Raw genomic sequence first — 27,129 nt, 5'->3', positions numbered from 1 at the left:
TTTCCGCAGGCTGCTCCGTGTTCAGCTCCATCTTGCTGCCAGAGAGTCACCTGTCACCTGCCTGGAAGAAGGCCATCCCCTGCTACAATATTCAAATGAGAGGCATCTCCCATCAGCCCCAGAGTACAGTCTCCCACCAAAACCCCACCCACTCATTCCTTCATTCTGTTGTTGAACCCATTTAAGATATCCCCAGCAAGCTGGAGCGTGCAAAAATTGCCACAAAACTCAGTTTTGCTTCTATTCACGGAAATCTTTAGTAAAAGGTGAAAGATTTTTACGTTCTGAAAAGAAGCCAGAGTATACTGGGCAAGGGCTTCCTCCTGACCTACCACCATGGGCACAGCCCTCATTTGGCCCAGGGAGACCACCTAGAAGTGGGTGCACGGTTTGGCTATGGAAAAACAAAAACGGCAACACACAGCCCATTTTCCGCAGGCTGCTCTGTGTTCAACTCCATCCTGCTGCCAGAGAGTCACATGTCCCGCTGCCTGGAAGAAGGCCATCCACTGCTACAATATTCAAATGAGAGACATTTCCCAGCAGCCCCATAGTACAGTCTCCCACCAAAACCCACCCACTCATTCCTTCATTCTGTTGTTGAACCCATTTAAGGAAGCCCCAGCAAGCTGGAGCGTGCAAAAATTGCCACAAAACTCAGTTTTGTTTCTCTCCACGGAAATCTTTAGTAAAAGGCAAAAGATTTTTACGTTCTGAAAAGAAGCCAGAGAATACTGGGCAAGGGTTTCCTCCTGACCTACCACCATGGGCACAGCCCTCATTTGGCCCAGGGAGACCACCTAGAAGTGGGTGCGTGGTTTGGCTATGGAAAAACAAAAACAGGAACACACAGCCCATTTTCCGCAGGCTGCTCCGTGTTCAGCTCCATCTTGCTGCCAGAGAGTCACCTGTCCCGCTGCCTGGAAGAACGCCATCCACTGCTACAATATTCAAATGAGAGACATTTCCCAGCAGCCCCAGAGTACAGTCTCCCACCAAAACCCCACCCACTGATTCCTTCATTCTGTTGTTGAACCCATTTAAGGAAACCCCAGCAAGCGGGAGCGTGCAAAAATTGCCACAAAACTCAGTTTTGCTTCTCTCCACGGAAATCTTTAGTAAAAGGCGAAAGATTTTTACGTTCTGAAGAGAAGCCAGAGTATACTGGGAAAGGGCTTCCTCCTGACCTACCACCATGGGCACAGCCCTCATTTGGCCCAGGGAGACCACCTAGAAGTGGGTGCGTGGTTTGGCTATGGAAAAACAAAAACGGCAACACACAGCCCATTTTCCGCAGGCTGCTCCGTGTTCAGCTCCATCGTGCTGCCAGAGAGTCACATGTCCCGCTGCCTGGAAGAAGGCCATCCACTGCTACAATTTTCAAATGAGAGACATTTCCCAGCAGCCCCAGAGTACAGTCTCCCACCAAAACCCCACCCACTCATTTCTTCATTCTATTGTTGAACCCATTTAAGGAAACCCCAGCAAGCTGGAGCGTGCAAAAATTGCCACAAAACTCAGTTTTGCTTCTCTCCACGGAAATCTTTAGTAAAAGGCAAAAGATTTTTACGTTCTGAAGAAACGCCAGAGTATACTGGGCAAGGGCTTCCTCCAGACCTACCACCATGGACGCAGCCCTCATTTGGCCCAGGGAGACCACCTAGAAGTGGGTGCGTGGTTTGGCTATGGAAAAACAAAAACGGGAACACACAGCCCATTTTCCGCAGGCTGCTCCGTGTTCAGCTCCATCTTGCTGCCAGAGAGTCACCTGTCCCGCTGCCTGGAAGAACGCCATCCACTGCTACAATATTCAAATGAGAGACATTTCCCAGCAGCCCCAGAATACAGTCTCCCACCAAAACCCCACCCACTCATTCCTTGATTCTGTTGTTGAACCCATTTAAGGAAACCTCAGCAAGCTGGATCGTGCAAAAATTGCCACGAAACTCAGTTTTGTTTCTCTCCACGGAAAGCTTTAGTAAAAGGCGAAAGATTTTAAGCTCAGAAGAGAAGCCAGCGTATACTGGGCAAGGGCTTCCTCCTGACCTACCACCATGGACGCAGCCCTCATTTGGCCCAGGGAGACCACCTAGAAGTGGGTGCATGGTTTGGCTATGGAAAAACAAAAACGGCAACACACAGCCCATTTTCCGCAGGCTGCTCTGTGTTCAGCTCCATCCTGCTGCCAGAGAGTCACATGTCCCGCTGCCTGGAAGAAGGCCATCCACTGCTACAATATTCAAATGAGAGACATTTCCCAGCAGCCACATAGTACAGTCTCCCACCAAAACCCACCCACTCATTCATTCCATCATTCTGTTGTTGAACCCATTTAAGGAAGCCCCAGCAAGCTGGAGCGTGCAAAAATTGCCACAAAACTCAGTTTTGTTTCTCTCCATGGAAATCTTTAGTAAAAGGCGAAAGATTTTTACGTTCTGAAGAGAAGCCAGAGTATACTGGGCAAGGGCTTCCTCCTGACCTACCACCATGGGCACAGCCCTCATTTGGCCCAGGGAGACCACCTAGAAGTGGGTGCGTGGTTTGGCTATGGAAAAACAAAAACGGCAACACACAGCCCATTTTCCGCAGGCTGCTCTGTGTTCAGCTCCATCCTGCTGCCAGAGAGTCAAATGTCCCGCTGCCTGGAAGAAGGCCATCCACTGCTACAATATTCAAATGAGAGACATTTCCCAGCAGCCCCATAGTACAGTCTCCCACCAAAACCCACCCACTCATTCCTTCATTCTGTTGTTGAACCCATTTAAGGAAGCCCCAGCAAACTGGAGCGTGCAAAAATTGCCACAAAACTCAGTTTTGTTTCTCTCCACGGAAATCTTTAGTAAAAGGCAAAAAATTTTTACGTTCTGAAAAGAAGTCAGAGTATACTGGGCAAGGGCTTCCTCCTGACCTACCACCATGGGCACAGCCCTCATTTGGCCCAGGGAGACCACCTAGAAGTGGGTGCGTGGTTTGGCTATGGAAAAACAAAAACGGCAACACACAGCCCATTTTCCACAGGCTGCTCCGTGTTCAGCTCCATCCTGCTGCCAGAAAGTCACATGTCCCGCTGCCTGGAAGAAGGCCATCCACTGCTACAATATTCAAATGAGCGGCATCTCCCATCAGCCCCAGAGTACAGTTTCCCACCAAAACCGCACCCACTCATTCCTTCATTCTGTTGTTGAACCCATTTAAGGTAGCCCCTGCAAGCTGGAGCGTGCAAAAATTGCCAAAAAAACTCAGTTTTGCTTCTCTCCACGGAAATCTTTAGTAAAAGATGAAAGATTTTTACGTTCTGAAAAGAAGCCAGAATATACTGGGCAAGGGCTTCCTCCTGACCTACCACCATGGGCACAGCCCTCATTTGGCCCAGGGAGACCACCTAGAAGTGGGTGCGTGGTTTGGCTATGGAAAAACAAAAATGGCAACACACAGCCCATTTTCCGCAGGCTGCTCCGTGTTCAGCTCCATCGTGCTGCCAGAGAGTCACATGTCCCGCTGTCTGGAAGAAGGCCATCCACTGCTACAATATTCAAATGAGAGACATTTCCCAGCAGCCCCAGAGTATAGTCTCCCACCAAAACCCCACCCACTCATTCCTTCATTCTGTTGTTGAACCCATTTAAGGAAGCCCCAGCAAGCTGTAGCGTGCAAAAATTGCCACAAAACTCAGTTTTGCTTCTCTCCACGGAAATCTTTAGTAAAAGGCAAAAGATTTTTACGTTCTGAAGAAAAGCCAGAGTATACTGGGCAAGGGCTTCCTCCAGACCTACCACCATGAGCACAGCCCTCATTTGGCCCAGGGAGACCACCTAGAAGTGGGTGCGTGGTTTGGCTATGGAAAAACAAAAACGGCAACACACAGCCCATTTTCCGCAGGCTGCTCTGTGTTCAGCTCCATCCTGCTGCCAGAGAGTCACATGTCCCGCTGCCTGGAAGAAGGCCATCCACTGCTACAATATTCAAATGAGAGATATTTCCCAACAGCCCCATAGTACAGTCTCCCACCAAAACCCACCCACTCATTCCTTCATTCTGTTGTTGAACCCATTTAAGGAAGCCCCAGCAAGCTAGAGCGTGCAAAAATTGCCACAAAACTCAGTTTTGCTTCTCTCCACGGAAATCTTTAGTAAAAGGCTAAAGATTTTTACGTTTTGAAGAAAAGCCAGAGTATACTAGGCAAGGGCTTCCTCCTGACCTACCACCATGGACGCAGCCCTCATTTGGCCGAGGGAGACCACCTAGAAGTGGGTGCGTGGTTTGGCTATGGAAAAACAAAAATGGCAACACACAGCCCATTTTCCGCAGGCTGCTCCGTGTTCAGCTCCATCGTGCTGCCAGAGAGTCACATGTCCCGCTGCCTGGAAGAAGGCCATCCACTGCTACAATATTCAAATGAAAGACATTTCCCAGCAGCCCCATAGTACAGTCTCCCACCAAAACCCACCCACTCATTCCTTCATTCTGTTGTTGAACCCATTTAAGGAAGCCCCAGCAAGCTGGAGCGTGCAAAAATTGCCACAAAACTCAGTTTTGTTTCTCTCCACGGAAATCTTTAGTAAAAGGCAAAAGATTTTTACGTTCTGTAAAGAAGCCAGAGTATACTGGGCAAGGGCTTCCTCCTGACCTACCACCATGGGCACAGCCCTCATTTGGCCCAGGGAGACCACCTAGAAGTGGGTGCGTGGTTTGGCTATGGAAAAACAAAAACGGAAACACACAGCCCATTTTCCGCAGGCTGCTCCGTATTCATCTCCATCTTGCTGCCAGAGAGTCACCTGTCCCGCTGCCTGGAAGAACGCCATCCACTGCTACAATATTCAAATGAAAGACATTTCCCAGCAGCCCCAGAGTACAGTCTCCCACCAAAACCCCACCCACTCATTCCTTCATTCTGTTGTTGAACCCATTTAAGGAAGCCCCAGCAAGCTAGAGCGTGCAAAAATTGCCACAAAACTCAGTTTTGCTTCTCTCCACGGAAATCTTTAGTAAAAGGCTAAAGATTTTTACGTTCTGAAGAAAAGCCAGAGTATACTGGGCAAGGGCTTCCTCCAGACCTACCACCATGGGCACAGCCCTCATTTGGCCCAGGGAGACCACCTAGAAGTGGGTGCGTGGTTTGGCTATGGAAAAACAAAAACGGCAACACACATCCCATTTTCCGCAGGCTGCTCTGTGTTCAGCTCCATCCTGCTGCCAGAGAGTCACATGTCCCGCTGCCTGGAAGAAGGCAATCCACTGCTACAATATTCAAATGAGAGGCATCTCCCATCAGCCCCAGAGTACAGTCTCCCACCAAAACCCCACCCACTCATTCCTTCATTCTGTTGTTGAACCTATTTAAGGTAGCCCCAGCAAGCTGGAGCGTGCAAAAATTGCCACAAAACTCAGTTTTGCTTCTCTCCACGGAAATCTTTAGTAAAAGGTGAAAGATTTTTACATTCTGAAACGAAGCCAGAGTATACTGGGCAAGGGCTTCCTCCTGACCTACCACCATGGACGCAGCCCTCATTTGGCCCAGGGAGACCACCTAGAAGTGGGTGCGTGGTTTGGCTATGGATAAACAAAAATGGCAACACACAGCCCATTTTCCGCAGGCTGCTCCGTGTTCAGCTCCATCGTGCTGCCAGAGAGTCACATGTCCCGCTGCCTGGAAAAGGCCATCCACTGTTACAACATTCAAATGAGAGACATCTCCCAGCAGCCCCAGAGTACAGTCTCCCACCAAAACACCACCCACTCATTCCTTCATTCTGTTGTTGAACCCATTTAAGAAAGCCCCAGCAAGCTGGAGCGTGCAAAAATTGCCACAAAACTCAGTTTTGCTTATCTCCACGGAAATCTTTAGTAAAAGGTGAAAGATTTTTACGTTCTGAAGACAAGCCAGAGTATACTGGGCAAGGGCTTCCTCCAGACCTACCACCATGGACGCAGCCCTCATTTGGCCCAGGGAGACCACTTAGAAGTGGGTGCGTGGTTTGGCTATGGAAAAACAAAAACGGCAACACACAGCCCATTTTCCGCAGGCTGCTCCGTGTTCAGCTCCATCCTGCTGCCAGAGAGTCACATGTCCCGCTGCCTGGAAGAATGCCATCCACTGCTACAATATTCAAATGAGAGGCATTTCCCATCAGCCCCAGAGTACAGTCTCCCACCAAAACCCCACCCACTCATTCCTTCATTCTGTTGTTGAACCCATTTAAGGAAACCCCAGCAAGCTGGAGCGTGCAAAAATTGCCACAAAACTCAGTTTTGCTTCTCTCCATGGAAATCTTTAGTAAAAGGTGAAAGATTTTTACGTTCTGAAAAGAAGCTAGAGTATACTGGGCAAGGGCTTCCTCCTGACCTACCACCATGGGCACAGCCCTCATTTGGCCCATGGAGACCACCTGGAAGTGGGTGCGTGGTTTGGCTATGGAAAAACAAAAACGGCAACACACAGCCCATTTTCCGCAGGCTGCTCTGTGTTCAGCTCCATCCTGCTGCCAGAGAGTCACATGTCCCGCTGCCTGGAAGAAGGCCATCCACTGCTACAATATTCAAATGAGAGACGTTTCCCAGCAGCCCCATAATACAGTCTCCCACCAAAACCCACCCACTCATTCCTTCATTCTGTTGTTGAACACATTTAAGGAAGCCCCAGCAAGCTGGAGCGTGCAAAAATTGCCACAAAACTCAGTTTTGTTTCTCTCCACGGAAATCTTTAGTAAAAGGCGAAAGATTTTTACGTTCTGAAGAGAAGCCAGAGTATACTGGGCAAGGGCTTCCTCCTGACCTACCACCATGGGCACAACCCTCATTTGGCCCAGGGAGACCACCTAGAAGTGGGTGCGTGGTTTGGCTATGGAAAAACAAAAACGGCAACACACAGCCCATTTTCCGCAGGCTGCTCTGTGTTCAGCTCCATCCTGCTGCCAGAGAGTCACATGTCCCGCTGCCTGGAAGAAGGCCATCCACTGCTACAATATTCAAATGAGAGATATTTCCCAACAGCCCCATAGTACAGTCTCCCACCAAAACCCACCCACTCATTCCTTCATTCTGTTGTTGAACCCATTTAAGGAAGCCCCAGCAAGCTGGAGCATGCAAAAATTGCCACAGAACTCAGTTTTGTTTCTCTCCACGGAAACATTTAGTAACAGGCAAAAGATTTTTACTTTCTGAAGAGAAGCCAGAGTATACTGGGCAAGGGCTTCCTCCTGACCTACCACCATGGGCACAGCCCTCATTTGGCCCAGGGAGACCACCTAGACGTGGGTGCGTGGTTTGGCTATGGAAAAACAAAAATGGCAACACACAGCCCATTTTCCGCAGGCTGCTCCGTGTTCAGCTCCATCGTGCTGACAGAGAGTAACATGCCCAGCTGCCTGGAAGAAGGCCATCCACTGCTACAATATTCAAATGAGAGACATTTCCCAGCAGCCCCAGAGTACAGTCTCCCACCAAAACCCCACCCACTCATTCCTTCATTCTGTTGTTGAACCCATTTAAGGAAACCCCAGCAAGCTGGAGCGTGCAAAAACTGCCACAAAACTCAGTTTTGCTTCTCTCCACGGAAATCTTTAGTAAAAGGCGAAAGATTTTTACGTTCTGAAGAGAAGCCAGAGAATACTGGGCAATGGCTTCCTCCTGACCTACCACCATGGGCACAGCCCTCATTTGGCCCAGGGAGACCACCTAGAAATGGGTGCGTGGTTTGGCTATGGAAAAACAAAAACGGCAACACACAGCCCATTTTCCGCAGGCTGCTCCGTGTTCAGCTCCATCCTGCTGCCAGAGAGTCACATGTCCCGCTGCCTGGAACAAGGCCGTCCACTGTTACAATATTCAAATGAGAGACATTTCCCAGCAGCCCTAGAGTACAGTCTCCCACCAAAACCCCACCCACTCATTCCTTCATTCTGTTGTTGAACCCATTTAAGAAAACCCCAGCAAGCTGGAGCGTGCAAAAATTGCCACAAAACTCAGTTTTGCTTCTCTCCACGGAAATCTTTAGTAAAAGGCGAAAGATTTTTACGTTCTGAAAAGAAGCCAGAGTATACTGGTCAAAGGCTTCCTCCTGACCTACCACCATGTGCACAGCCCTCATTTGGCCCAGGGAGACCACCTAGAAGTGGTTGCATGGTTTGGCTATGGAAAAACAAAAATGGCAACACACAGCCCATTTTCCACAGGCTGCTCCGTGTTCAGCTCCATCGTGCTGCCAGAGAGTCACATGTCCCGCTGCCTGGAAGAAGGCCATCCACTGCTACAATATTCAAATGAGAGACATTTCCCAGCAGCCCCAGAGTACAGTCTCCCACCAAAACCCCACCCACTCATTCCTTCATTCTGTTGTTGAACCCATTTAAGGAAGCCCCAGCAAGCTGGAGCGTGCAAAAATTGCCACAAAACTCAGTTTTGCGTCTCTCCACGGAAATCTTTAATAAAAGGCAAAAGATTTTTAAGTTCTGAAGAAAAGCCAGAGTATACTGGGCAAGGGCTTCCTCCAGACCTACCACCATGGACGCAGCCCTCATTTGGCCCAGGGAGACCACCTAGAAGTGGGTGCGTGGTTTGGCTACGGAAAAACAAAAACGGCAACACACAGCCCATTTTCCGCAGGCTGCTCCATGTTCAGCTCCATCCTGCTGACAGAGAGTCACATGTCCCGCTGCCTGGAAGAATGCCATCCACTGCTACAATATTCAAATGAGAGGCATTTCCCATCAGCCCCAGAATACAGTCTCCCACCAAAACCCCACCCACTCATTCCTTCATTCTGTTGTTGAACCCATTTAAGGAAGCCCCAGCAAGCTGGAGCGTGCAAAAATTGCCACAAAACTCAGTTTTGCTTCTCTCCACGGAAATCTTTAGTAAAAGGCGAAAACTTTTTACGTTCTGAAGAGAAGCCAGAGTATACTGGGCAAATGCTTCCTCCTGACCTACCACCATGGGGACAGCCCTCATTTGGCCCAGGGAGACCACCTAGAAGTGGGTGCATGGTTTGGCTATGGAAAAACAAAAACGGCAACACACAGCCCATTTTCCACAGGCTGCACCGTGTTCATCTCCATCCTGCTGCCAGAAACTCACATGTCCCGCTGCCTGGAAGAACGCCATCCACTGCTACAATATTCAAATGAGAGACATTTCCCAGCAGCCCCAGAGTACAGTCTCCCACCAAAACCCCACCCACTCATTCCTTCATTCTGTTGATGAACCCATTTAAGAAAACCCCAGCAAGCTTGAGCGTGCAAAAATTGCCACAAAACTCAGTTTTGCTTGTCTCCACGGAAATCTTTAGTAAAAGGCGAAAGATTTTTACGTTCTGAAGAGAAGCCAGAGTATACTGGGCAAGGGCTTCCCCATGACCTACCACCATGGGCACAGCCCTCATTTGGCCCAGGGAGACCACCTAGAAGTGGGTGCGTGGTTTGGCTATGGAAAAACAAAAACGGCAACACACAGCCCATTTTCCGCAGGCTGCTCCGTGTTCAGCTCCATCTTGCTGCCAGAAAGTCACATGTCCCGCTGCCTGGAAGAAGGCCATCCACTGCTACAATATTCAAATGAGAGACATCTCCCATCAGCCCCAGAGTACAGTCTCCCACCAAAACCCCACCCACTCATTCCTTCATTCTGTTGTTGAACCCATTTAAGGTAGCCCCAGCAAGCTGGAGCGTGCAAAAATTGCCACAAAACTCAGTTTTGCTTCTCTCCACGGAAATCTTTAGTAAAAGGCGAAAGATTTTTACGTTCTGAAAAGAAGCCAGAGTATACTGGGCAAGGGCTTCCTCCTGACCTACCACCATGGGCACAGCCCTCAATTTGGCCCAGGGAGACCACCTAGAAGTGGGTGCGTGGTTTGGCTATGGAAAAACAAAAACGGCAACACACAGCCCATTTTCCGCAGGGTGCTCTGTGTTCAGCTCCATCCTGCTGCCAGAGAGTCACATGTCCAGCTGCCTGGAAGAAGGCCATCCACTGCTACAATATTCAAATGAGAGACATTTCCCAGCAGCCCCATAGTACAGTCTCCCACCAAAACCCACCCACTCATTCCTTCATTCTGTTGTTGAACCCATTTAAGGAAGCCCCAGCAAGCTGGAGCGTGCAAAAATTGCCACAAAACACAGTTTTGTTTCTCTCCACGGAAATCTTTAGTAAAAGGCAAAAGATTTTTACGTTCTGAAGAGAAGCCAGAGTATACTGGGCAAGGGCTTCCTCCTGACCTACCACCATGGGCACAGCCCTCATTTGGCCCAGGGAGACCACCTAGAAGTGGGTGCGTGGTTTGGCTATGGAAAAACAAAAACGGCAACACACACCCCATTTTCCGCAGGCTGCTCCGTGTTCAGCTCCATCTTGCTTCCTCCTGACCTACCACCATGGGCAAAGCCCTCAATTTGGCCCAGGGAGACCACCTAGAAGTGGGTGCGTGGTTTGGCTATGTAAAAACAAAAACGGCAACACACAGCCCATTTTCCGCAGGGTGCTCTGTGTTCAGCTCCATCCTGCTGCCAGAGAGTCACATGTCCCACTGCCTGGAAGAAGGCCATCCACTGCTACAATATTCAAATGAGAGACATTTCCCAGCAGCCCCATAGTACAGTCTCCCACCAAAACCCACCCACTCATTCCTTCATTCTGTTGTTGAACCCATTTAAGGAAGCCCCAGCAAGCTGGAGCGTACCACCATGGGCACAGCCCTCATTTGGCCCAGGGAGACCACCTAGAAGTGGGTGCGTGGTTTGGCTATGGAAAAACAAAAACGGCAACACACAGACCATTTTCCGCAGGCTGCTCCGTGTTCAGCTCCATCTTGCTGCCAGAGAGTCACCTGTCCCGCTGCCTGGAAGAACGCCATCCACTGCTACAATATTCAAATGATAGGCATCTCCCATCAGCCCCAGAGTACAGTCTCCCACCAAAACCCTACCCACTCATTCCTTCATTCTGTTGTTGAACCCATTTAAGGTAGCCCCAGCAAGCTGGAGCGTGCAAAAATTGCCACAAAACTCAGTTTTGCTTCTCTCCACGGAAATCTTTAGTAAAAGGTGAAAGATTTTTACGTTCTGAAAAGAAGCCATAGTATTCTGTGCAAGGGCTTCCTCCTGACCTACCACCATGGGCACAGCCCTCATTTGGCCCAGGGAGACCACCAAGAAGTGGGTGCGTGGTTTGGCTATGGAAAAACAAAAATGGCAACACACAGCCCATTTTCCGCAGGCTGCTCTGTGTTCAGCTCCATCGTGCTGCCAGAGAGTCACATGTCCCGCTGCCTGGAAGAAAGCCATCCACTGCTACAATATTCAAATGAGAGACATTTCCCAGCAGCCCCAGAGTACAGTCTCCCACCAAAACCCCACCCACTCATTCCTTCCTTCTGTTGTTGAACCCATTTAAGGAAGCCCCAGCAAGCTGGAGCGTGCAAAAATTGCCACAAAACTCAGTTTTGCTTCTCTCCACGGAAATATTTAGTAAAAGGCAAAAAATTTTTACGTTCTGAAAAAAAAGCCAGAGTATACTGGGCTAGGGCTTTCTCCATACCTACCACCATGGATGCAGCCCTCATTTGGCCCAGGGAGACCACCTAGAAGTGGGTGCGTGGTTTGGCTATGGAAAAACAAAAACGGCAACACACAGCCCATTTTCCGCAGGCTGCTCCGTGTTCTGCTCCATCGTGCTGCCAGAGAGTCACATGTCCCGCTGCCTGGAAGAAGGCCATCCACTGCTACAATATTCAAATGAGAGACATTTCCCAGCAGCCCCAGAGTACAGTCTCCCACCAAAACCCCACCCACTCATTCCTTCATTCTGTTGTTGAAACCATTTAAGGAAGCCCCAGCAAGCTGGAGAGTGCAAAAATTGCCACAAAACTCAGTTTTGCTTCTCTCCACGGAAATCTTTAGTAAAAGGCGAAAGATTTTTATGTTCTGAAGAGAAGCCAGAGTATACTGGGCAAGGGCTTCCTCCTGACCTACCACCATGGGCACAGCCCTCATTTGGCCATGGGAGACCACCTAGAAGTGGGTGCGTGGTTTGGCTATGGAAAAACAAAAATGGCAACACACAGCCCATTTTCCGGAGGCTGCTCCGTGTTCAGCTCCATCGTGCTGCCAGAGAGTCACATGTCCCGCTGCCTGGAAGAAAGCCATCCACTGCTACAATATTCAAATGAGAGACATTTCCCAGCAGCCCCAGAGTACAGTCTCCCACCAAAACCCCACCCACTCATTCCTTCCTTCTGTTGTTGAACCCATTTAAGGAAGCCGCAGCAAGCTGGAGCGTGCAAAAATTGCCACAAAACTCAGTTTTGCTTCTCTCCACGGAAATCTTTAGTAAAAGGCAAAAGATTTTTACGTTGTGAAGAAAAGCCATAGTATACTGGGCAAGGGCTTTCTCCATACCTACCACCATGGTTGCAGCCCTCATTTGGCCCAGGGAGACCACCTAGAAGTGGGTGCGTGGTTTGGCTATGGAAAAACAAAAACGGCAACACACAGCCCATTTTCCGCAGGCTGCTCCGTGTTCAGCTCCATTCTGCTGCCAGAGAGTCACATGTCCCGCTGCCTGGAAGAATGCCATCCACTGCTACAATATTCAAATGAGAGGCATTTCCCATCAGCCCCAGAATACAGTCTCCCACCAAAACCCCACCCACTCATTCCTTCATTCTATTGTTGAACCCATTTAAGGAAGCCCTAGCAAGCTGGAGCGTGCAAAAATTGCCACAAAACTCAGTTTTGCTTCTCTCCACGGAAATCTTTAGTAAAAGGCAAAAGATTTTTACGTTGTGAAGAAAAGCCAGAGTATACTGGGCAAGGGCTTTCTCCATACCTACCACCATGGGCACAGCCCTCATTTGGCCCAGGGAGACCACCTAGAAGTGGGTGCGTGGTTTGGCTATGGAAAAACAAAAACGGCAACACACAGCCCATTTTCCGCAGGCTGCTCCGTGTTCTGCTCCATCGTGCTGCCAGAGAGTCACATGTCCCGCTGCCTGGAAGAAGGCCATCCACTGCTACAATATTCAAATGAGAGACATTTCCCAGCAGCCCCAGAGTACAGTCTCCCACCAAAACCCCACCAACTCATTCCTTCATTCTGTTGTTGCAACCATTTAAGGAAGCCCCAGCAAGCTGGAGCGTGCAAAAATTGCCACAAACCTCAGTTTTGCTTCTCTCCACGGAAATCTTTAGTAAAAGGCGAAAGATTTTTACGTTCTGAAGAGAAGCCAGAGTATACTGGGCAAGGGCTTCCTCCTGACCTACCACCATGGGCACAGCCCTCATTTGGCCCAGGGAGACCACCTAGAAGTGGGTGCGTGGTTTGGCTATGGAAAAACAAAAACGGCAACACACAGCCCTTTTTCCGCAGGGTGCTCCGTGTTCTGCTCCATCGTGCTGCCAGAGAGTCACATGTCCCGCTGCCTGGAAGAAGTCCATCCACTGCTACAATATTCAAGTGAGAGACATTACCCAGCAGCCCCAGAGTACAGTCTCCCACCAAAACCCCACCCACTCATTCCTTCATTCTGTTGTTGCAACCATTTAAGGAAGCCCCAGCAAGCTGGAGCGTGCAAAAATTGCCACAAAACTCAGTTTTGCTTCTCTCCACGGAAATCTTTAGTAAAAGGCGAAAGATTTTTACGTTCTGAAGAGAAGCCAGAGTATACTGGGCAAGGGCTTCCTCCTGACCTACCACCATGGGCACAGCCCTCATTTGGCCCAGGGAGACCACCTAAAAGTGGGTGCGTGGTTTGGCTATGGAAAAACAAAAACGGCAACACACAGCCCATTTTCCGCAGGCTGCTCCGTGTTCAGCTCCATCGTGCTGCCAGAGAGTCACATGTTCCACTGCCTGGAAGAAGACAATCCACTGCTACAATATTCAAATGAGAGACATTTCCCAGCAGCCCCAGAGTACAGTCTCCCACCAAAACCCCACCCACTCATTCCTTCATTCTGTTGTTGAACCCATTTAAGGAAGCCCCAGCAAGCTGGAGCGTGCAAAAATTGTCAGAAAACTCAGTTTTGCTTCTCTCCACGGAAACCTTTAGTAAAAGGCGAAAGATTTTTACGTTCTGAAGAGAAGCCAGAGTATACTGGGCAAGGGCTTCCTCCTGACCTACCACCATGGGCACAGCCCTCATTTGGCCCAGGGAGACCACCTAGAAGTGGGTGCGTGGTTTGGCTATGGAAAAACAAAAACGGCAACACACAGCCCATTTTCCGCAGGCTGCTCTGTGTTCAGCTCCATCCTGCTGCCAGAGAGTCACATGTCCCGCTGCCTGGAAGAAGGCCATCCACTGCTACAATATTCAAATGAGAGACATTTCCCAGCAGCCCCAGAGTACAGTCTCCCACCAAAACCCACCCACTCATTCCTTCATTCTGTTGTTGAACCCATTTAAGGAAGCCCCAGCAAGCTGGAGCGTGCAAAAATTGCTACAAAACTCAGTTTTGTTTTTCTCCACGGAAATCTTTAGTAAAAGGCGAAAGATTTTTACGTTCTGAAGAGAAGCCAGAGTATACTGGGCAAGGGCTTCCTCCTGACCTACCACCATGGGCACAGCCCTCATTTGGCCCAGGGAGACCACCTAGAAGTGGGTGCGTGGTTTCGCTATGGAAAAACAAAAACGGGAACACACAGCCCATTTTCCGCAGGCTGCTCCGTGTTCAGCTCCATCTTGCTGCCAGAGAGTCACCTGTCACCTGCCTGGAAGAAGGCCATCCCCTGCTACAATATTCAAATGAGAGGCATCTCCCATCAGCCCCAGAGTACAGTCTCCCACCAAAACCCCACCCACTCATTCCTTCATTCTGTTGTTGAACCCATTTAAGATATCCCCAGCAAGCTGGAGCGTGCAAAAATTGCCACAAAACTCAGTTTTGCTTCTATTCACGGAAATCTTTAGTAAAAGGTGAAAGATTTTTACGTTCTGAAAAGAAGCCAGAGTATACTGGGCAAGGGCTTCCTCCTGACCTACCACCATGGGCACAGCCCTCATTTGGCCCAGGGAGACCACCTAGAAGTGGGTGCACGGTTTGGCTATGGAAAAACAAAAACGGCAACACACAGCCCATTTTCCGCAGGCTGCTCTGTGTTCAACTCCATCCTGCTGCCAGAGAGTCACATGTCCCGCTGCCTGGAAGAAGGCCATCCACTGCTACAATATTCAAATGAGAGACATTTCCCAGCAGCCCCATAGTACAGTCTCCCACCAAAACCCACCCACTCATTCCTTCATTCTGTTGTTGAACCCATTTAAGGAAGCCCCAGCAAGCTGAAGCATGCAAAAATTACCACAAAACTCAGTTTTGTTTCTCTCCACGGAAATCTTTAGTAAAAGGCAAAAGATTTTTACGTTCTGAAAAGAAACCAGAGTATACTGGGCAAGGGCTTCCTCCTGACATACCACCACAGCCCTCATTTGGCCCAGGGAGACCACCTAGAAGTGGGTGCGTGGTTTGGCTATGGAAAAACAAAAACAGGAACACACAGCCCATTTTCCGCAGGCTGCTCCGTGTTCATCTCCATCTTGCTGCCAGAGAGTCACCTGTCCCGCTGCCTGGAAGAACGCCATCCACTGCTACAATATTCAAATGAGAGACATTTCCCAGCAGCCCCATAGTACAGTCTCCCACCAAAACCCCACCCACTCATTCCTTCATTCTGTTGTTGAACCCAGTTAAGGAAACCCCAGCAAGCTGGAGCGTGCAAAAATTGCCACAAAACTCAGTTTTGTTTCTCTCCACGGAAATCTTTAGTAAAAGGCGAAAGATTTTTACGTTCTGAAGAGAAGCCAGAGTATACTGGGCAAAGGCTTCCTCCTGACCTACCACCATGGGCACAGCCCTCATTTGGCCCAGGGAGACCACCTAGAAGTGGGTGCGTGGTTTGGCTATGGAAAAACAAAAACGGCAACACACACCCCATTTTCCGCAGGCTGCTCCGTGTTCAGCTCCATCTTGCTTCCTCCTGACCTACCACCATGGGCACAGCCCTCAATTTGGCCCAGGGAGACCACCTAGAAGTGGGTGCGTGGTTTGGCTATGGAGAAACAAAATCGGCAACACACAGCCCATTTTCCGTAGGGTGCTCTGTGTTCAGCTCCATCCTGCTGCCAGAGAGTCACATGTCCCGCTGCCTGGTAGAAGGCCATCCACTGCTACAATACTCAAATGAGAGACATTTCCCAGCAGCCCCATAGTACAGTCTCCCACCAAAACCCACCCACTCATTCCTTCATTCTGTTGTTGAACCCATTTAAGGAAGCCCCAGCAAGCTGGAGCGTACCACCATGGGCACAGCCCTCATTTGGCCCAGGGAGACCAACTAGAAGTGGGTGCGTGGTTTGGCTATGGAAAAACAAAAACGGCAACACACAGCCCATTTTCCGCAGGCTGCTCCGTGTTCAGCTCCATCTTGCTGCCAGAGAGTCACCTGTCCCGCTGCCTGGAAGAACGCCATCCACTGCTACAATATTCAAATGAGAGGCATCTCCCATCAGCCCCAGAGTACAGTCTCCCACCAAAACCCCACCCATTCATTCCTTCATTCTGTTGTTGAACCCATTTAAGGTAGCCCCAGCAAGCTGGAGCGTGCAAAAATTGCCACAAAACTCAGTTTTGCTTCTCTCCACGGAAATCTTTAGTAAAAGGTGAAAGATTTTTACATTCTGAAAAGAAGCCAGAGTATTCTGGGCTTCCTCCTGACCTACCACCATGGGCACAGCCCTCATTTGACCCAGGGAGACCACCAAGAAGTGGGTGCGTGGTTTGGCTATGGAAAAACAAAAATGGCAACACACAGCCCATTTTCCGCAGGCTGCTCCGTGTTCAGCTCCATCGTGCTGCCAGAGAGTCACATGTCCCGCTGCCTGGAAGAAAGCCATCCACTGCTACAATATTCAAATGAGAGACATTTCCCAGCAGCTCCAGAGTACAGTCTCCCACCAAAACCCCACCCACTCATTCCTTCCTTCTGTTGTTGAACCCATTTAAAGAAGCCCCAGCAAGCTGGAGCGTGCAAAAATTGCCACAAAACCCAGTTTTGCTTCTCTCCACGGAAATCTTTAGTAAAAGGCAAAAGATTTTTATGTTCTGAAGAAAAGCCAGAGTATACTGGGCAAGGGCTTTCTCCATACCTACCACCATGGATGCAGCCCTCATTTGGCCCAGGGAGACCACCTAGAAGTGGGTGCGTGGTTTGGCTATGGAAAAACAAAAACGGCAACACACAGCCCATTTTCCGCAGGCTGCTCTGTGTTCAGCTCCATCCTGCTGCCAGAGAGTCACATGTCCCGCTGCCTGGAAGAATGCCATCCACTGCTACAATATTCAAAAGAGAGGCATTTCCCATCAGCCCCAGAATACAGTCTCCCACCAAAACCCCACCCAATCATTCCTTCATTCTATTGTTGAACCCATTTAAGGAAGCCCTAGCAAGCTGGAGCGTGCAAAAATTGCCACAAAACTCAGTTTTGCTTCTCTCCACGATAATCTTTAGTAAAAGGTGAAAGATTTTTAAGTTCTGAAGAGAAGCCAGAGAATACTGGGCAAATGCTTCCTCCTGACCTACCACCATGGGCACAGCCCTCATTTGGCCCAGGGAGACCACCTAGAAGTGGGTGCGTGGTTTGGCTATGGAAAAACAAAAACGGCAACACACAGCCCATTTTCCGCAGGCTGCTCCGTGTTCTGCTCCATCGTGCTGCCAGAGAGTCACATGTCCCGCTGCCTGGAAGAAGACCATCCACTGCTACAATATTCAAATGAGAGACATTTCCCAGCAGCCCCAGAGTACAGTCTCCCACCAAAACCCCACCCACTCATTCCTTCATTCTGTTGTTGAAACCATTTAAGGAAGCCCCAGCAAGCTGGAGCGTGCAAAAATTGCCACAAAACTCAGTTTTGCTTCTCTCCACGGAAATCTTTAGTAAAAGGCGAAAGATTTTTACGTTCTGAAGAGAAGCCAGAGTATACTGGGCAAGGGCTTCCTCCTGACCTACCACCATGGGCACAGCCCTCATTTGGCCCAGGGAGACCACCTAGAAGTGGGTGCGTGGTTTCGCTATGGAAAAACAAAAACGGGAACACACAGCCCATTTTCCGCAGGCTGCTCCGTGTTCAGCTCCATCTTGCTGCCAGAGAGTCACCTGTCACCTGCCTGGAAGAAGGCCATCCCCTGCTACAATATTCAAATGAGAGGCATCTCCCATCAGCCCCAGAGTACAGTCTCCCACCAAAACCCCACCCACTCATTCCTTCATTCTGTTGTTGAACCCATTTAAAATATCCCCAGCAAGCTGGAGCGTGCAAAAATTGCCACAAAACTCAGTTTTGCTTCTATTCACGGAAATCTTTAGTAAAAGGTGAAAGATTTTTACGTTCTGAAAAGAAGCCAGAGTATACTGGGCAAGGGCTTCCTCCTGACCTACCACCATGGGCACAGCCCTCATTTGGCCCAGGGAGACCACCTAGAAGTGGGTGCACGGTTTGGCTATGGAAAAACAAAAACGGCAACACAGAGCCCATTTTCCGCAGGCTGCTCTGTGTTCAGCTCCATCCTGCTGCCAGAGAGTCACATGTCCCGCTGCCTGGAAGAAGGCCATCCACTGCTACAATATTCAAATGAGAGACATTTCCCAGCAGCCCCATAGTACAGTCTCCCACCAAAACCCACCCACTCATTCCTTCATTCTGTTGTTGAACCCATTTAAGGAAGCCCCAGCAAGCTGGAGCATGCAAAAATTGCCACAAAACTCAGTTTTGTTTCTCTCCACGAAAATCTTTAGTAAAAGGCAAAAGATTATTACGTTCTGAAAAGAACCCAGAGTATACTGGGCAAGGGCTTCCTCCTGACCTACCACCATGGGCACAGCCCTCATTTGGCCCAGGGAGACCACCTAGAAGTGGGTGCACGGTTTGGCTATGGAAAAACAAAAACGGCAACACACAGCCCATTTTCCGCAGGCTGCTCTGTGTTCAGCTCCATCCTGCTGCCAGAGAGTCACATGTCCCGCTGCCTGGAAGAAGGCCATCCACTGCTACAATATTCAAATGAGAGACATTTCCCAGCAGCCCCATAGTACAGTCTCCCACCAAAACCCACCCACTCATTCCTTCATTCTGTTGTTGAACCCATTTAAGGAAGCCCCAGCAAGCTGGAGCATGCAAAAATTGCCACAAAACTCAGTTTTGTTTCTCTCCACGGAAATCTTTAGTAAAAGGCAAAAGATTTTTACGTTCTGAAAAGAAGCCAGAGTATACTGGGCAAGGGCTTCCTCCTGACATACCACCACAGCCCTCATTTGGCCCAGGGAGACCACCTAGAAGTGGGTGCGTGGTTTGGCTATGGAAAAACAAAAACAGGAACACACAGCCCATTTTCCGCAGGCTGCTCCGTGTTCATCTCCATCTTGCTGCCAGAGAGTCACCTGTCCCGCTGCCTGGAAGAACGCCATCCACTGCTACAATATTCAAATGAGAGACATTTCCCAGCAGCCCCAGAGTACAGTCTCCCACCAAAACCCCACCCACTCATTCCTTCATTCTGTTGTTGAACCCAGTTAAGGAAACCCCAGGAAGCTGGAGCGTGCAAAAATTGCCACAAAACTCAGTTTTGTTTCTCTCCACGGAAATCTTTAGTAAAAGGCGAAAGATTTTTACGTTCTGAAGAGAAGCCAGAGTATACTGGGCAAAGGCTTCCTCCTGACCTACCACCTTGGGCACAGCCCTCATTTGGCCCAGGGAGACCACCTAGAAGTGGGTGCGTGGTTTGGCTATGGAAAAACAAAAACGGCAACACACACCCCATTTTCCGCAGGCTGCTCCGTGTTCAGCTCCATCTTGCTTCCTCCTGACCTACCACCATGGGCACAGCCCTCAATTTGGCCCAGGGAGACCACCTAGAAGTGGGTGCGTGGTTTGGCTATGGAGAAACAAAATCGGCAACACACAGCCCATTTTCCGTAGGGTGCTCTGTGTTCAGCTCCATCCTGCTGCCAGAGAGTCACATGTCCCGCTGCCTGGTAGAAGGCCATCCACTGCTACAATATTCAAATGAGAGACATTTCCCAGCAGCCCCATAGTACAGTCTCCCACCAAAACCCACCCACTCATTCCTTCATTCTGTTGTTGAACCCATTTAAGGAAACCCCAGCAAGCTGGAGCGTACCACCATGGGCACAGCCCTCATTTGGCCCAGGGAGACCAACTAGAAGTGGGTGCGTGGTTTGGCTATGGAAAAACAAAAACGGCAACACACAGCCCATTTTCCGCAGGCTGCTCCGTGTTCAGCTCCATCGTGCTGCCAGAGAGTCACATGTCCCGCTGCCTGGAAGAAAGCCATCCACTGCTACAATATTAAAATGAGAGACATTTCCCAGCAGACCCAGTGTACAGTCTCCCACCAAAACCCCACCCACTCATTCCTTCCTTCTGTTGTTGAACCCATTTAAGGAAGCCCCAGCAAGCTGGAGCGTGCAAAAATTGCCACAAAACTCAGTTTTGCTTCTCTTCACGGAAATCTTTAGTAAAAGGCGATAGATTTTTACGTTCTGAAAAGAAGCCAGAGAATACTGCGCAAGGGCTTCCTCCTGACCTACCACCATGGCCGCAGCCCTCATTTGGCCCAGGGAGACCACCTAGAAATGGGTGCGTGATTTGGCTATGGAAAAACAAAAACGGCAACACACAGCACATTTTCCGCAGGCTGCTCCGTGTTCAGCTCCATCGTGCTGCCAGAGAGTCACATGTCCTGCTGCCTGGAAGAAGGCCATCCACTGCTACAATATTCAAATGAGAGACATTTCCCAGCAGCCCCAGAGTACAGTCTCCCACCAAAACCCCACCCACTCATTCCTTCATTCTGTTGTTGAACCCATTTAAGGAAGCCCCAGCAAGCTGGAGCGTGCAAAAATTGCCACAAAACTCAGTTTTGTTTCTCTCCATGGAAATCTTTAGTAAAAGGCGAAAGAATTTTACGTTCTGAAGAAAAGCCAGAGTATACTGCGCAAGGGCTTCCTCCTGACCTACCACCATAGCCGCAGCCCTCATTTGGCCCAGGGAGACCACCTAGAAGTGGGTGCGTGATTTGGCTATGGAAAAACAAAAACGGCAACACACAGCCCATTTTCTGCAGGCTGCTCCGTGTTCAGCTCCATCGTGCTGCCAGAGAGTCACATGTCCCACTGCCTGGAAGAAGGCCATCCACTGCTACAATATTCAAATGAGAGACATTTCCCAGCAGCCCCAGAGTACAGTCTCCCACCAAAACCCCACCCACCCATTTAAGGAAGCCCCAGCAAGCTGGAGCGTGCAAAAATTGTCAGAAAACTCAGTTTTGCTTCTCTCCACGGAAACCTTTAGTAAAAGGCGAAAGATTTTTACGTTCTGAAAAGAAGCCAGAGTATACTGGGCAAGGGCTTCCTCCTGACCTACCACAATGGGCACAGCCCTCATTTGGCCCAGGGAGACCACCTAGAAGTGGGTGCATGGTTTGGCTATGGAAAAACAAAAACGGCAACACACAACCCATTTTCCGCAGGCTGCTCTGTGTTCAGCTCCATCCTGCTGCCAGAGAGTCACCTGTCCCGCTTCCTGGAAGAAGGCCATCCACTGCTACAATATTCAAATGAGAGACATTTCCCAGCAGCCCCATAGTACAGTCTCCCACCAAAACCCACCCACTCATTCCTTCATTCTGTTTTTGAAACCATTTAAGGAAGCCCCAGCAAGCTAGAGCGTGCAAAAATTGCCGCAAAACTCAGTTTTGCTTCTCTCCACAGAAATCTTTAGTAAAAGGCAAAAGATTTTTACATTCTGAAGAAAAGCCAGAGTATACTGGGCAAGGGCTTCCTCCAGACCTACCACCATGGACGCAGCCCTCACTTGGCCCAGGGAGACCACCTAGAAGTGGGTGCGTGGTTTGGCTATGGAAAAACAAAAACGGCAACACACAGCCCATTTTCTGCAGGCTGCTCTGTGTTCAGCTCCATCCTGCTGCCAGAGAGTCACATGTCCCGCTGCCTGGAAGAAGGCCATCCACTGCTACAATATTCAAATGAGAGACATTTCCCAGCAGCCCCAGAGTACAGTCTGCCACCAAAACCCCACCCACTCATTCCTTCATTCTGTTGTTGAACCCATTTAAGGAAGCCCCAGCAAGCTGGAGCGTGCAAAAATTGCCACAAAATTCAGTTTTGCTTCTCTCCACAGAAATCTTTAGTAAAAGACAAAAGATTTTTACGTTCTGAAGAAAAGCCAGAGTATACTGGGCAAGGGCTTCCTCCAGACCTACCACCATGGCCGCAGCCCTCATTTGGCCCAGGGAGACCACCTAGAAGTGGGTTCGTGGTTTGGCTATGGAAAAACAAAAACGCAACACACAGCCCATTTTCCGCAGGCTGCTCCGTGTTCAGCTCCATCTTGCTGCCAGATCGTCACCTGTCCCGCTGCCTAGAAGAACGCCATCCACTGCTACAATATTGAAATGATAGACATTTCCCAGCAGCCCCAGAGTACAGTCAACCACCAAAACCCCACCCACTCATTCCTTCATTCTGTTGTTGAACCCATTTAAGGAAGCCCCAGCAAGCTGGAGCGTGCAAAAATTGCCACAAAACTCAGTTTTGCTTCTCTCCATGGAAGAAAAGCAGGAGTACACTGCGCAAGGGCTTTCTCTTGACCTACCACCATGGCCGCAGCCCTCATTTGGCCCAGGGAGACCACCTTGAAGTGGGTGCGTGGTATGCCTATGGAAAAACAAAAACGGCAACACACAGTCCATTTCCCGCAGGCTGCTCCGTGTTCAGCTCCATCCTGCTGCCAGAGAGTCACATGTCCCTCTGCCTGGAAGAAGGCCATCCACTGCTACAATATTCAAATGAGAGACATTGCCCAACAGCCCCATAGTACAGTCTCCCACCAAATCCCACCCACTCATTCCTTCATTCTGTTGTTGAACCCATTTAAGGAAACCCCAGCAAGCTGGAGCATGCAAAAATTGCCATAAAACTCAGTTTTGCTTCTCTCCACGGAAATCTTTAGTAAAAGGCAAAAGATTTTTATGTTCTGAAGAGAAGCCAGAGTATACTGGGCAAGGGCTTCCTCCAGACTTACCACCATGGCCGCAGCCCTCATTTGGCCCAGGGAGACCACCTAGAAGTGGTTGCGTGGTTTGGCTATGGAAAAACAAAAACGGCAACACACTTCCCATTTTCCGCAGGCTGCTCCGTGTTCAGCTCCATCTTGCTGCCAGATCGTCAACTGTCCCGCTGCCTGGAAGAACGCCATCCACTGCTACAATATTCAAATGAGAGACATTTCCCAGCAGCCCCAGAGTACAGTCTCCCACCAAAACCCCACCCACTCATTCCATTGTTGAACCCATTTAAGGAAGCCCCAGCAAGCTGGAGCGTGCAAAAATTGCCAGAAAACTCAGTTTTGCTTCTCTCCACGGAATTCTTTAGTAAAAGGCGAAAGATTTTTACGTTCTGAAGAGAAGCCAGAGTATACTGGGCAAGGGCTTCCTCCTGACCTACCACCATGGGCACAGCCCTCATTGTTCCCAGGGAGACCACCTAGAAGTGGGTGCGTGGTTTGGCTATGGAAAAACAAAAACGGCAACACACAGCCCATTTTCCGCAGGCTGCTCCGTGTTCAGCTCCATCGTGCTGCCAGAGAGTCACATGTCCCGCTGCCTGGAAGAAGGCCATCCACTGCTACAATATTCAAATGAGAGTCATTTTCCAGCAGCCCCAGAGTACAGTCTCCCACCAAAATCCCACCCACTCATTCCTTCATTCTGTTGTTGAACCCATTCAAGGAAGCCCCAGCAAGCTGGACCGTGCAAAAGTTGCCACAAAACTCAGTTTTGCTTCTCTCCATGGAAATCTTTAGTAAAAGGCGAACGATTTTTACGTTCTGAATAGAAGCCAGAGTATACTGGGCAAGGGCTTCCTCCTGACCTACCACCATGGGCACAGCCCTCATTTGGCCCAGGGAGACCACCTAGAAGTGGGTGCGTGGTTTGGCTATGGAAAAACAAAAACGGCAAAACACAGCCCATTTTCCGCAGGCTGCTCCGTGTTCAGCTCCATCCTGCTGCCAGAAAGTCACATGTCCCGCTGCCTGGAAGAAGGCCATCCACTGCTACAATATTCAAATGAGAGGCATCTCCCATCAGCCCCAGAGTACAGTCTCCCACCAAAACCCCACCCACTCATTCCTTCATTCTGTTGTTGAACCCATTTAAGGTAGCCCCAGCAAGCTGGAGCGTGCAAAAATTGCCACAAAACTCAGTTTTGCTTCTCTCCACGGAAATCTTTAGTAAAATGCGAAATATTTTTACGTTCTGAAGAGAAGCCAGAGTATACTGGGCAAGGGCTTCCTCCTGACCTACCACCATGGGCACAGCCCTCATTTGGCCCAGGGAGACCACCTAGAAGTGGGTGCGTGGTTTGGCTATGGAAAAACAAAAACGGCAACACACAGCCCATTTTCCGCAGGCTGCTCCGTGTTCAGCTCCATCCTGCTGCCAGAAAGTCACATGTCCCGCTGCCTGGAAGAAGGCCATCCACTGCTACAATATTCAAATGAGAGGCATCTCCCATCAGCCCCAGAGTACAATCTCCCACCAAAACCCCACCCACTCATTCCTTCATTCTGTTGTTGAACCCATTTAAGGAAGCACCAGCAAGCTGGATCGTGCAAAAATTGCCACAAAACTCAGTTTTGCTTCTCTCCATGGAAATCTTTAGTAAAAGGCGAAAGATTTTTACGTTCTGAATAGAAGCCAGAGTATACTGGGCAAGGGCTTCCTCCTGACCTACCACCATGGGCACAGCCCTCATTTGGCCCAGGGAGACCACCTAGAAGTCGGTGCGTGGTTTGGCTATGGAAAAATAAAAACGGCAACACACAGCCCATTTTCCGCAGGCTGCTCCGTCTTCAGCTCCATCCTGCTGCCAGAAAGTCACATGTCCCACTGCCTGGAAGAAGGCCATCCACTGCTACAATATTCAAATGAGAGGCATCTCCCATCAGCCCCAGAGTACAGTCTCCCACCAAAACCCCACCCACTCATTCCTTCATTCTGTTGTTGAACCCATTTAAGGAAGCCCCAGCAAGCTGGAGCGTGCAAAAACTGCCACAAAACTCAGTTTTGTTTCTCTCCACGGAAATCTTTAGTAAAAGGCGAAAGATTTTTACGTTCTGAAGAGAAACCAGAGAATACTGGGCAAGGGCTTCCTCCTGACCTACCACCATGGGCACAGCCCTCATTTGGCCCAGGGAGACCACCTAGAAGTGGGTGCGTGGTTTGGCCATGGAAAAACAAAAATGGCAACACACAGCCCATTTTCCGCAGGCTGCTCCGTGTTCAGCTCCATCGTGCTGCCAGAGTGTCACATGTCCCGCTGCCTGGAAGAAGGCCATCCACTGCTACAATATTCAAATGAGAGACATTTCCCAGCTGCCCCAGAGTACAGTCTCCCACCAAAACCCCACCCACTCATTCCTTCATTCTGTTGTTAAACCCATTTAAGGAAGCCCCAGCAAGCTGGAGCGTGCAAAAATTGCCACAAAACTCAGCTTTGCTTCTCTCCACGGAAATCTTTAGTAAAAGGCGAAAGATTTTTACGTCCTGAAGAGAAGCCAGAGTATACTGGGCAAGGGCTTCCTCCTGACCTACCACCATGGGCACAGCCCTCATTTGGCCCAGGGAGACCACCTAGAAGTGGGTGCGTGGTTTGGCTATGGAAAAACAAAAACGGCAACACACAGCCCATTTTCCGCAGGCTGCTCCGTGTTCAGCTCCATCGTGCTGCCAGATCGTCACCTGTCCCGCTGCCTGGAAGAACGCCATCCACTGCTACAATATTCAAATGAAAGACATTTCCCAGCAGCCCCTGAGTACAGTCTCCCACCAAAACCCCACCCAATCATTCCTTCATTCTGTTGTTGAACCCATTTAAGGAAGCCCCAGCAAGCTGGAGCGTGCAAAAATTGCCACAAAACTCAGTTTTGCTTCTCTCCACGGAAATCTTTAGTAAAAGGCAAAAGATTTTTACGTTCTGAAGCAATGCCAGAGTATACTGGGCAAGGGCTTCCTCCTGACCTACCACCATGGGCACAGCCCTCATTTGGCCCAGGGAGTCCACCTAGAAGTGGGTGCGTGGTTTGGCTATGGAAACACAAAAACGGCAACACACAGCCCATTTTCCGCAGGCTGTTCCGTGTTCAGCTCCATCGTGCTGCCAGAGAGTCACATGTCCCGTTGCCTGGAAGAAGGCCATCCACTGCTACAATATTCAAATGAGAGACATTTCCCAGCAGCCCCAGAGTACAGTCTCCCACCAAAACCCCACCCACTCATTCCTTCATTCTGTTGTTGAACCCATTTAAGGAAGCCCCAGCAAGCTAGAGCGTGCAAAAATTGCCACAAAACTCAGTTTTGCTTCTCTCCACGGAAAGCTTTAGTAAAAGGCGAAAGATTTTTACGTTCTGAAGAAAAGCCAGAGTATACTGGGCAAGGGCTTCCTCCTGACCTACCATCATGGGCACAGCCCTCATTTGGCCCAGGGAGACCACCTAGAAGTGGGTGCGTGGTTTGGCTATGGAAAAACAAAAACGGCAACACACAGCCCATTTTCCGCAGGCTGCTCCATGTTCAGTTCCATCGTGCTGCCAGAGAGTCACATGTCCCGCTGCCTGGAAGAAGGCCATCCACTGCTACAATATTCAAATGAGAGACATTTCCCAGCAGCCCCAGAGTACAGTCTCCCACCAAAACCCCACCCACTCATTCCTTCATTCTGTTGTTGAACCCATTTAAGGAAGCCCCAGCAAGCTGGAGCGTGCAAAAATTGCCACAAACCTCAGTTTTGCTTCTCTCCACGGAAATCTTTAGTAAAAGGAGAAAGATTTTTACGTTCTGAAGAGAAGCCAGAGTATACTGGGCAAGGGCTTCCTCCTGACCTACCACCATGGGCACAGCCCTCATTTGGCCAAGGGAGACCACCTAGAAGTGGGTGCGTGGTTTGGCTATGGAAATACAAAAACGGCAACACACAGCCCATTTTCCGCAGGCTGCTCCGTGTTCAGCTCCATCCTGCTGCCAGAGAGTCACATGTCCCGC

General features: G+C 49.7%; 59 non-coding genes across 59 annotated transcripts; all 59 read right to left on the bottom strand.

The window, feature by feature from the left end:
• Positions 1–188: 188 nt before the first annotated feature.
• On the bottom strand, positions 189–304 carry LOC141064078 (U5 spliceosomal RNA). The gene has a single exon (XR_012225323.1). It is a non-coding gene; the product is annotated as a U5 spliceosomal RNA (small nuclear RNA).
• Positions 305–617: 313 nt separating this feature from the next.
• LOC141063919 (U5 spliceosomal RNA) lies at positions 618–733 on the bottom strand. Its single transcript, XR_012225182.1, has one exon. It is a non-coding gene; the product is annotated as a U5 spliceosomal RNA (small nuclear RNA).
• Positions 734–1,047: 314 nt separating this feature from the next.
• LOC141065095 (U5 spliceosomal RNA) lies at positions 1,048–1,163 on the bottom strand. The gene has a single exon (XR_012226240.1). It is a non-coding gene; the product is annotated as a U5 spliceosomal RNA (small nuclear RNA).
• Positions 1,164–1,477: 314 nt separating this feature from the next.
• Positions 1,478–1,593, bottom strand: LOC141063940 (U5 spliceosomal RNA). The gene has a single exon (XR_012225200.1). It is a non-coding gene; the product is annotated as a U5 spliceosomal RNA (small nuclear RNA).
• Positions 1,594–1,906: 313 nt separating this feature from the next.
• Positions 1,907–2,022, bottom strand: LOC141064817 (U5 spliceosomal RNA). Its single transcript, XR_012225992.1, has one exon. It is a non-coding gene; the product is annotated as a U5 spliceosomal RNA (small nuclear RNA).
• A 317-nt stretch (positions 2,023–2,339) lies between these two features.
• Positions 2,340–2,455, bottom strand: LOC141063869 (U5 spliceosomal RNA). The gene has a single exon (XR_012225138.1). It is a non-coding gene; the product is annotated as a U5 spliceosomal RNA (small nuclear RNA).
• A 313-nt stretch (positions 2,456–2,768) lies between these two features.
• Positions 2,769–2,884, bottom strand: LOC141064179 (U5 spliceosomal RNA). The gene has a single exon (XR_012225415.1). It is a non-coding gene; the product is annotated as a U5 spliceosomal RNA (small nuclear RNA).
• Positions 2,885–3,198: 314 nt separating this feature from the next.
• Positions 3,199–3,315, bottom strand: LOC141064650 (U5 spliceosomal RNA). Its single transcript, XR_012225841.1, has one exon. It is a non-coding gene; the product is annotated as a U5 spliceosomal RNA (small nuclear RNA).
• A 314-nt stretch (positions 3,316–3,629) lies between these two features.
• On the bottom strand, positions 3,630–3,745 carry LOC141063667 (U5 spliceosomal RNA). The gene has a single exon (XR_012224956.1). It is a non-coding gene; the product is annotated as a U5 spliceosomal RNA (small nuclear RNA).
• Positions 3,746–4,058: 313 nt separating this feature from the next.
• On the bottom strand, positions 4,059–4,174 carry LOC141063656 (U5 spliceosomal RNA). Its single transcript, XR_012224946.1, has one exon. It is a non-coding gene; the product is annotated as a U5 spliceosomal RNA (small nuclear RNA).
• Positions 4,175–4,487: 313 nt separating this feature from the next.
• LOC141063872 (U5 spliceosomal RNA) lies at positions 4,488–4,603 on the bottom strand. The gene has a single exon (XR_012225140.1). It is a non-coding gene; the product is annotated as a U5 spliceosomal RNA (small nuclear RNA).
• A 314-nt stretch (positions 4,604–4,917) lies between these two features.
• On the bottom strand, positions 4,918–5,033 carry LOC141063714 (U5 spliceosomal RNA). The gene has a single exon (XR_012224998.1). It is a non-coding gene; the product is annotated as a U5 spliceosomal RNA (small nuclear RNA).
• Positions 5,034–5,347: 314 nt separating this feature from the next.
• On the bottom strand, positions 5,348–5,463 carry LOC141064329 (U5 spliceosomal RNA). Its single transcript, XR_012225550.1, has one exon. It is a non-coding gene; the product is annotated as a U5 spliceosomal RNA (small nuclear RNA).
• A 313-nt stretch (positions 5,464–5,776) lies between these two features.
• Positions 5,777–5,892, bottom strand: LOC141063970 (U5 spliceosomal RNA). The gene has a single exon (XR_012225228.1). It is a non-coding gene; the product is annotated as a U5 spliceosomal RNA (small nuclear RNA).
• Positions 5,893–6,206: 314 nt separating this feature from the next.
• Positions 6,207–6,322, bottom strand: LOC141064565 (U5 spliceosomal RNA). Its single transcript, XR_012225765.1, has one exon. It is a non-coding gene; the product is annotated as a U5 spliceosomal RNA (small nuclear RNA).
• A 313-nt stretch (positions 6,323–6,635) lies between these two features.
• On the bottom strand, positions 6,636–6,751 carry LOC141064956 (U5 spliceosomal RNA). Its single transcript, XR_012226114.1, has one exon. It is a non-coding gene; the product is annotated as a U5 spliceosomal RNA (small nuclear RNA).
• Positions 6,752–7,064: 313 nt separating this feature from the next.
• LOC141064693 (U5 spliceosomal RNA) lies at positions 7,065–7,180 on the bottom strand. The gene has a single exon (XR_012225880.1). It is a non-coding gene; the product is annotated as a U5 spliceosomal RNA (small nuclear RNA).
• A 314-nt stretch (positions 7,181–7,494) lies between these two features.
• Positions 7,495–7,610, bottom strand: LOC141063802 (U5 spliceosomal RNA). Its single transcript, XR_012225077.1, has one exon. It is a non-coding gene; the product is annotated as a U5 spliceosomal RNA (small nuclear RNA).
• A 314-nt stretch (positions 7,611–7,924) lies between these two features.
• On the bottom strand, positions 7,925–8,040 carry LOC141065024 (U5 spliceosomal RNA). Its single transcript, XR_012226176.1, has one exon. It is a non-coding gene; the product is annotated as a U5 spliceosomal RNA (small nuclear RNA).
• A 314-nt stretch (positions 8,041–8,354) lies between these two features.
• On the bottom strand, positions 8,355–8,470 carry LOC141064464 (U5 spliceosomal RNA). The gene has a single exon (XR_012225673.1). It is a non-coding gene; the product is annotated as a U5 spliceosomal RNA (small nuclear RNA).
• A 314-nt stretch (positions 8,471–8,784) lies between these two features.
• LOC141063930 (U5 spliceosomal RNA) lies at positions 8,785–8,900 on the bottom strand. The gene has a single exon (XR_012225191.1). It is a non-coding gene; the product is annotated as a U5 spliceosomal RNA (small nuclear RNA).
• A 314-nt stretch (positions 8,901–9,214) lies between these two features.
• Positions 9,215–9,330, bottom strand: LOC141064308 (U5 spliceosomal RNA). Its single transcript, XR_012225532.1, has one exon. It is a non-coding gene; the product is annotated as a U5 spliceosomal RNA (small nuclear RNA).
• A 314-nt stretch (positions 9,331–9,644) lies between these two features.
• Positions 9,645–9,760, bottom strand: LOC141064837 (U5 spliceosomal RNA). Its single transcript, XR_012226007.1, has one exon. It is a non-coding gene; the product is annotated as a U5 spliceosomal RNA (small nuclear RNA).
• A 314-nt stretch (positions 9,761–10,074) lies between these two features.
• On the bottom strand, positions 10,075–10,190 carry LOC141063776 (U5 spliceosomal RNA). The gene has a single exon (XR_012225054.1). It is a non-coding gene; the product is annotated as a U5 spliceosomal RNA (small nuclear RNA).
• A 771-nt stretch (positions 10,191–10,961) lies between these two features.
• Positions 10,962–11,077, bottom strand: LOC141064262 (U5 spliceosomal RNA). Its single transcript, XR_012225490.1, has one exon. It is a non-coding gene; the product is annotated as a U5 spliceosomal RNA (small nuclear RNA).
• Positions 11,078–11,391: 314 nt separating this feature from the next.
• LOC141064342 (U5 spliceosomal RNA) lies at positions 11,392–11,508 on the bottom strand. The gene has a single exon (XR_012225562.1). It is a non-coding gene; the product is annotated as a U5 spliceosomal RNA (small nuclear RNA).
• A 314-nt stretch (positions 11,509–11,822) lies between these two features.
• On the bottom strand, positions 11,823–11,938 carry LOC141063697 (U5 spliceosomal RNA). The gene has a single exon (XR_012224982.1). It is a non-coding gene; the product is annotated as a U5 spliceosomal RNA (small nuclear RNA).
• Positions 11,939–12,252: 314 nt separating this feature from the next.
• On the bottom strand, positions 12,253–12,368 carry LOC141064289 (U5 spliceosomal RNA). The gene has a single exon (XR_012225515.1). It is a non-coding gene; the product is annotated as a U5 spliceosomal RNA (small nuclear RNA).
• Positions 12,369–12,682: 314 nt separating this feature from the next.
• On the bottom strand, positions 12,683–12,798 carry LOC141063659 (U5 spliceosomal RNA). The gene has a single exon (XR_012224949.1). It is a non-coding gene; the product is annotated as a U5 spliceosomal RNA (small nuclear RNA).
• A 314-nt stretch (positions 12,799–13,112) lies between these two features.
• On the bottom strand, positions 13,113–13,228 carry LOC141065047 (U5 spliceosomal RNA). Its single transcript, XR_012226196.1, has one exon. It is a non-coding gene; the product is annotated as a U5 spliceosomal RNA (small nuclear RNA).
• Positions 13,229–13,542: 314 nt separating this feature from the next.
• LOC141065010 (U5 spliceosomal RNA) lies at positions 13,543–13,658 on the bottom strand. Its single transcript, XR_012226164.1, has one exon. It is a non-coding gene; the product is annotated as a U5 spliceosomal RNA (small nuclear RNA).
• A 314-nt stretch (positions 13,659–13,972) lies between these two features.
• LOC141064444 (U5 spliceosomal RNA) lies at positions 13,973–14,088 on the bottom strand. The gene has a single exon (XR_012225655.1). It is a non-coding gene; the product is annotated as a U5 spliceosomal RNA (small nuclear RNA).
• Positions 14,089–14,401: 313 nt separating this feature from the next.
• Positions 14,402–14,517, bottom strand: LOC141063898 (U5 spliceosomal RNA). Its single transcript, XR_012225163.1, has one exon. It is a non-coding gene; the product is annotated as a U5 spliceosomal RNA (small nuclear RNA).
• Positions 14,518–14,830: 313 nt separating this feature from the next.
• Positions 14,831–14,946, bottom strand: LOC141064076 (U5 spliceosomal RNA). Its single transcript, XR_012225321.1, has one exon. It is a non-coding gene; the product is annotated as a U5 spliceosomal RNA (small nuclear RNA).
• A 313-nt stretch (positions 14,947–15,259) lies between these two features.
• On the bottom strand, positions 15,260–15,375 carry LOC141064940 (U5 spliceosomal RNA). The gene has a single exon (XR_012226100.1). It is a non-coding gene; the product is annotated as a U5 spliceosomal RNA (small nuclear RNA).
• A 308-nt stretch (positions 15,376–15,683) lies between these two features.
• LOC141065209 (U5 spliceosomal RNA) lies at positions 15,684–15,799 on the bottom strand. Its single transcript, XR_012226347.1, has one exon. It is a non-coding gene; the product is annotated as a U5 spliceosomal RNA (small nuclear RNA).
• Positions 15,800–16,570: 771 nt separating this feature from the next.
• LOC141064008 (U5 spliceosomal RNA) lies at positions 16,571–16,686 on the bottom strand. The gene has a single exon (XR_012225262.1). It is a non-coding gene; the product is annotated as a U5 spliceosomal RNA (small nuclear RNA).
• Positions 16,687–16,994: 308 nt separating this feature from the next.
• Positions 16,995–17,110, bottom strand: LOC141063936 (U5 spliceosomal RNA). The gene has a single exon (XR_012225197.1). It is a non-coding gene; the product is annotated as a U5 spliceosomal RNA (small nuclear RNA).
• Positions 17,111–17,424: 314 nt separating this feature from the next.
• LOC141064759 (U5 spliceosomal RNA) lies at positions 17,425–17,540 on the bottom strand. The gene has a single exon (XR_012225940.1). It is a non-coding gene; the product is annotated as a U5 spliceosomal RNA (small nuclear RNA).
• A 314-nt stretch (positions 17,541–17,854) lies between these two features.
• LOC141064998 (U5 spliceosomal RNA) lies at positions 17,855–17,970 on the bottom strand. Its single transcript, XR_012226153.1, has one exon. It is a non-coding gene; the product is annotated as a U5 spliceosomal RNA (small nuclear RNA).
• Positions 17,971–18,283: 313 nt separating this feature from the next.
• LOC141064075 (U5 spliceosomal RNA) lies at positions 18,284–18,399 on the bottom strand. The gene has a single exon (XR_012225320.1). It is a non-coding gene; the product is annotated as a U5 spliceosomal RNA (small nuclear RNA).
• A 313-nt stretch (positions 18,400–18,712) lies between these two features.
• On the bottom strand, positions 18,713–18,828 carry LOC141064450 (U5 spliceosomal RNA). The gene has a single exon (XR_012225660.1). It is a non-coding gene; the product is annotated as a U5 spliceosomal RNA (small nuclear RNA).
• Positions 18,829–19,141: 313 nt separating this feature from the next.
• Positions 19,142–19,257, bottom strand: LOC141065159 (U5 spliceosomal RNA). Its single transcript, XR_012226301.1, has one exon. It is a non-coding gene; the product is annotated as a U5 spliceosomal RNA (small nuclear RNA).
• A 308-nt stretch (positions 19,258–19,565) lies between these two features.
• Positions 19,566–19,681, bottom strand: LOC141065237 (U5 spliceosomal RNA). Its single transcript, XR_012226371.1, has one exon. It is a non-coding gene; the product is annotated as a U5 spliceosomal RNA (small nuclear RNA).
• Positions 19,682–20,452: 771 nt separating this feature from the next.
• LOC141064288 (U5 spliceosomal RNA) lies at positions 20,453–20,568 on the bottom strand. Its single transcript, XR_012225514.1, has one exon. It is a non-coding gene; the product is annotated as a U5 spliceosomal RNA (small nuclear RNA).
• Positions 20,569–20,882: 314 nt separating this feature from the next.
• On the bottom strand, positions 20,883–20,998 carry LOC141064531 (U5 spliceosomal RNA). Its single transcript, XR_012225733.1, has one exon. It is a non-coding gene; the product is annotated as a U5 spliceosomal RNA (small nuclear RNA).
• A 289-nt stretch (positions 20,999–21,287) lies between these two features.
• On the bottom strand, positions 21,288–21,403 carry LOC141064915 (U5 spliceosomal RNA). The gene has a single exon (XR_012226078.1). It is a non-coding gene; the product is annotated as a U5 spliceosomal RNA (small nuclear RNA).
• A 313-nt stretch (positions 21,404–21,716) lies between these two features.
• LOC141064173 (U5 spliceosomal RNA) lies at positions 21,717–21,832 on the bottom strand. Its single transcript, XR_012225409.1, has one exon. It is a non-coding gene; the product is annotated as a U5 spliceosomal RNA (small nuclear RNA).
• A 314-nt stretch (positions 21,833–22,146) lies between these two features.
• Positions 22,147–22,262, bottom strand: LOC141064572 (U5 spliceosomal RNA). Its single transcript, XR_012225771.1, has one exon. It is a non-coding gene; the product is annotated as a U5 spliceosomal RNA (small nuclear RNA).
• A 705-nt stretch (positions 22,263–22,967) lies between these two features.
• LOC141064943 (U5 spliceosomal RNA) lies at positions 22,968–23,083 on the bottom strand. The gene has a single exon (XR_012226103.1). It is a non-coding gene; the product is annotated as a U5 spliceosomal RNA (small nuclear RNA).
• Positions 23,084–23,389: 306 nt separating this feature from the next.
• On the bottom strand, positions 23,390–23,505 carry LOC141065206 (U5 spliceosomal RNA). The gene has a single exon (XR_012226344.1). It is a non-coding gene; the product is annotated as a U5 spliceosomal RNA (small nuclear RNA).
• A 314-nt stretch (positions 23,506–23,819) lies between these two features.
• On the bottom strand, positions 23,820–23,935 carry LOC141064753 (U5 spliceosomal RNA). Its single transcript, XR_012225935.1, has one exon. It is a non-coding gene; the product is annotated as a U5 spliceosomal RNA (small nuclear RNA).
• A 314-nt stretch (positions 23,936–24,249) lies between these two features.
• LOC141064159 (U5 spliceosomal RNA) lies at positions 24,250–24,365 on the bottom strand. The gene has a single exon (XR_012225397.1). It is a non-coding gene; the product is annotated as a U5 spliceosomal RNA (small nuclear RNA).
• A 314-nt stretch (positions 24,366–24,679) lies between these two features.
• Positions 24,680–24,795, bottom strand: LOC141064369 (U5 spliceosomal RNA). The gene has a single exon (XR_012225587.1). It is a non-coding gene; the product is annotated as a U5 spliceosomal RNA (small nuclear RNA).
• A 314-nt stretch (positions 24,796–25,109) lies between these two features.
• Positions 25,110–25,225, bottom strand: LOC141065208 (U5 spliceosomal RNA). Its single transcript, XR_012226346.1, has one exon. It is a non-coding gene; the product is annotated as a U5 spliceosomal RNA (small nuclear RNA).
• A 314-nt stretch (positions 25,226–25,539) lies between these two features.
• LOC141064996 (U5 spliceosomal RNA) lies at positions 25,540–25,655 on the bottom strand. Its single transcript, XR_012226151.1, has one exon. It is a non-coding gene; the product is annotated as a U5 spliceosomal RNA (small nuclear RNA).
• A 314-nt stretch (positions 25,656–25,969) lies between these two features.
• LOC141064098 (U5 spliceosomal RNA) lies at positions 25,970–26,085 on the bottom strand. Its single transcript, XR_012225341.1, has one exon. It is a non-coding gene; the product is annotated as a U5 spliceosomal RNA (small nuclear RNA).
• A 314-nt stretch (positions 26,086–26,399) lies between these two features.
• Positions 26,400–26,515, bottom strand: LOC141064146 (U5 spliceosomal RNA). The gene has a single exon (XR_012225385.1). It is a non-coding gene; the product is annotated as a U5 spliceosomal RNA (small nuclear RNA).
• Positions 26,516–26,829: 314 nt separating this feature from the next.
• Positions 26,830–26,945, bottom strand: LOC141064063 (U5 spliceosomal RNA). The gene has a single exon (XR_012225309.1). It is a non-coding gene; the product is annotated as a U5 spliceosomal RNA (small nuclear RNA).
• Between the last annotated feature and the right edge of the window lie 184 nt (positions 26,946–27,129).

The sequence above is a fragment of the Dendrobates tinctorius genome, unplaced genomic scaffold (genome assembly GCF_039654945.1).
Source record: "Dendrobates tinctorius isolate UK_male_01 unplaced genomic scaffold, ASM3965494v1 ptg000250l, whole genome shotgun sequence".
Taxonomy (NCBI): Eukaryota; Metazoa; Chordata; class Amphibia; order Anura; family Dendrobatidae; genus Dendrobates; species Dendrobates tinctorius.
Note: the sequence above shows the minus strand (reverse complement) of the source record. Positions and strands in the feature narration are given on the sequence as shown.